The sequence below is a fragment of the Xenopus laevis genome, chromosome 5L (assembly GCF_017654675.1).
Source record: "Xenopus laevis strain J_2021 chromosome 5L, Xenopus_laevis_v10.1, whole genome shotgun sequence".
Lineage (NCBI taxonomy): Eukaryota > Metazoa > Chordata > Amphibia > Anura > Pipidae > Xenopus > Xenopus laevis.
Window position 1 is genome coordinate 44,448,977 of NC_054379.1, and position 3,983 is coordinate 44,452,959.

Here is a 3,983-nt window from a genome sequence, read left to right on the forward strand (position 1 = left end):
GGGGAACAGACACACAATGGGCACGGTCATACTTTTCATTATGACTATTTCACAACTCAGCATCTTTTCTTTCCACAATTTGATAAATACGCCTTTTAAAATCCCATATAAATGAATGGAGAGAGGAGGTATTTTACTCTGTGAAGTGTGGAGATCTCTAATCTACCCATTAAGGTTTATTTCATATGTATGGGACTAAAGGTGATCTGAACAGATGCACAGGGTAGGTAATATTAATGTATGGGATGTTGGTGTCAGCCAATCACAGTTGAGCATGGACTTGGTGATGACAACTAGGAGGGATATAAGCAATACAAACCAAATTATGAGAACTGACAATCTCTTCTTCCACCTTTTCTCCCATAAAGTGAACATATTGTGCGATTCAGCGATTTTAAGAGGTTTTCAGTGAAATCTGTAATTTTTAGAGTTTTTCCAGCGAGCTCTGTAAGAACATTTTTCAACAGTTTAGCGGTGTATTTGCATCACAACCATCACTGAATAAGTCAACATCTACTGAAGATTTCATTTTTTTTTTGTTCTAAATTGTGTGACAAGGACAAGAGCTATTGAGGTCAGATAGGATCAGTAAGAGTGTGGCAGAATGCTCTGCTGGGCATTCAGGAGGAATTTACAGCTGCTGCAGAGTTGGAAAAGTTGGGATGACTCTGTTTATGATTTAATCATGAGCACCAAAGGCCAGTCCTTGAGAGAGCAGTGGATAGGCTACATTTGCAAGGAATCCTCAAAGATAAGCCTGGTTTAACCCCTCAGGACCGTCTATGACTTATATATTAATGTTTCTAGAAAAAAATAATATTTGTATTTATTTGCTGGAAATATTTATATGAATATATATTTATGAATATTATATTTATAAATATTTTCTTCTCTATCGTAACAGGGACTCAACCATCTCCATCAAAATGGAGCTCTGCACAGGGATATTAAGAGCCTCAATATTATGCTCACCAAGAAGGCTTAAGTAAAACTGAGTAAGAGAAACAGAGCAAATGACTGTATTAAAGATTGTATACAAGTGAAATTGCCTTTCATGCTTACAATATGCCATTTCAATTGATTTCAGCCTCTGTTAGGAACTGGACCCGGTCACTGGAAAGTGTCACGAAGCTGACAAGACCCCTCAGTTTATGGCTCTGGAGATTTTTAAGAAGAAGGGACAGACACTGAAGTACGAAGCCAAGATTTTCTTAACTGTACTTATTGTATTTCCATTGGAACCAAGTCAGGGACTTCATTTTTAGTGCTAATGGGATGGAAGAGGGAGTAAAAAGAAATACCGTCTTCAGGGCCGCCATCAAGGGGGGACAAGTGTCCCAGGCCCGGGCATGAAGGGGGGCCCGGCAGTGCTGCACTTTTGAAAGCGCCGGGCCCCCCTTGCGAGCGCCGAAGATTTGCGGCCATTTTTGAATCCTGAACAGACGAAAATGTGGATGTGCGAAAAGACCAGAAGCCACAAATTTTTTTAACTTGTAAGGGGGGCCCTGGCACCAATGTTTTTTTAAAAAATATTTTTTGGTGCCCCCATTTTTTTAACTTGTAAGGGGGGCCCTGACGCCAATGTTTTTTTAAAAAGAAATTTTTATGGGGGGCCCTGGCGCCAATGTTTTTTTTTTAACTTATAAGGGGGTCCAGACCATCAATAGCTTTTTATAACTTGTGTGTGGGGGGGGGTTACTTTTTTAGCGCTGATGTCTGTGTGGTCTTTTAACTGTGATGTGGAGTGGGCGGGATCTGGGGCGGGGCTTGGGCACCAGGGTGGGCGGGGCCCCAAAAATGTTGTTGTACGGGGCCCCGTGATTTCTAATGGCGGCTCTGACCATCTTTGCCCCACTGTCCTCCTACTGCCTGCACATCTGAGTGCTGCATTTAGTCAGCATCAGTTCAGTTCATTGGGGAGTCCTAGTTGCTCATCAGGGCAATTATTTTTAATAGCTGAACTGTGAATGGTTCTGTATCACTCATGTCCTTACATTTCTCTCCCCTTAGCTTTGGTATTTTTTTTTTAGTGTGACATCTGGTCATTAGGGATAACGGCGATCGAAATGGCAGAAAGAAAAACACTTAAGTAAATTCCAATCATTGTGGATATCATTGTACATTGTAACAAAAGAATTGCTGCCCAGAATGGCAAAGTGCAATGGTGTTCTGCCATATGCAGATGTATGCATAGATCAAATGAGCTAAACACCATAGTCATTGCTACTGGAAATACCAAGTAACTTCCAATTTTCTCATATTCTGTAACTAATACTTTGCTGTCTGAAAGTATAAAATAACTTATTAAACTGTTTATAATGATCACTCGCAGGTTCTAATAGTCTCTTGTTATATTTTAGCTTATGCAGACATCTACCAAGTGTCGTCTTTGTTACAAAACAATGAGGCACCTAAGCTGTCATCTATATTGGCGACTCCCTGAATCATATAGCTGTAGAGGCAGGTTTGCAGTGGCACGTACACATCCCCTATCCTGCCCCCTAACTTGTGCATCATTCAAACATGGCTGGTGAAGGATTTGTATATACCAAACATGCTGGCTGGTGCAGCCCTGTATATACCAGCCCTATGCTTCAGTATGTGCTGGATTTATTTTAATGTACATGGGGCTACAATCAAATCCCTATGGAGAAACTGGTAGGCCTTACTAGAATAGGATTAGATGATGTTATAGCTCATCATCGTGGTGTTGTCAGGACAGTCAAGCGCAAGTGAAGTGAATAGTGAATACTACAGGGTAGGATAGAAACCCTGGTGTGCAAGAAGTCCTAGGAGCAGGACTGGAGCCAGTGGAAGGCTGAAAGATGTTGCAATTCCACACAATACGTTTAGTGCACAATGTATAACAGCTATATTTAGAGGCTTATGAGAAAGCATCTTCTTGTCTCCTCTTCCTTTGTCAGTGTGTCTGTTCCCCACTAACTCTTTCAGACAGGGGGAAATGTGTTGTTGGCAGGCAGGGGGCACAGATTTCCATCTGTCACAATCTGAATTGTATGAACAATTGTTCCATAAATGTTGCAACTCCAGGCACCTTCACTATTTTACTGAAATATCTGTCAAGGGCAGCTGTGGGGAATTTCCTGATAGTAACCAATTTTGCCAGAATCAACCATTGCATGGAAAGACTTTGCTTCTGTTTCCATGTTTACAATCACCTTTCTGCGTGTATTTTTTTTTTTAGGTCTGAGGAGTTTTAATAATTTTTAGCAGCATCTCTGCAGAAGAACCCCAGCGAGAGATGAAGTACCAAAGATCTTCTACAACTCCCATTCATAATAGGGCTGCCTGCAACCAAATCAATCCGGGCAGAAATTAAAGAGCACCGTATTTGTCTCAAAACAGCTGAGAAAGGTGAAGGGATCCATTTGTTAATGTATGGTTATGATTTGCCTGCTGGACTTTTTCCTCTGACCCCATCTAAAAAAATGCTCTGTTTTATTCCATATATTTTAATATTATTCTGTTTGTATCTACAGTATATAGATGTGTGCTCTTTAGAGATGGAGGAACCTGTGCCCAAGATTGTGACTGCTCCAGAACATCAGCCAGCCACTCCTTCTAGCTCTGGGGTTCCCTGGCACGAGTCTGGAAACATCTAGTGCTCCATGGGTACTTCGGCCCATTAGGGATGTTCCCTGGGAGAGTAGTGTGTATGCAGCTGGCTCTGGGTGGTTACATCTGTTAGTTCCATCAAACACCAAGAGAGTAGCCCTGAGATGAGTCTCCCATCCCAGGACATAGAAACACCCCCATCAACAAAGAAAGATACCGTCTCCATTCCATATCCCTACTTAATGGGCCTACAGCCTTAGTACAGCGCTGTGTCTGTCAGTCAGACAATACGTTTCCTTTATATTCTGCATCTCCAGCATCTTAAGGTGTTTTGTCTGTAACACAAATGAGTTCTATTAAAACTAGAAGTCTAAGGATGCCATTTTTAGAAGTGGTAACCCTACTAG

The 3,983-nt window shown here is 41.5% G+C and overlaps 1 long non-coding RNA gene across 1 annotated transcript; it reads left to right on the forward strand.

Annotated features, from left to right (window-relative positions):
* Positions 1 to 857: 857 nt before the first annotated feature.
* LOC121393654 lies at positions 858 to 3,638 on the forward strand. The gene is made up of 3 exons (XR_005961222.1): positions 858 to 995; positions 1,088 to 1,192; positions 3,206 to 3,638. It is a non-coding gene; the product is annotated as an uncharacterized LOC121393654 (long non-coding RNA).
* Positions 3,639 to 3,983: the final 345 nt, after the last annotated feature.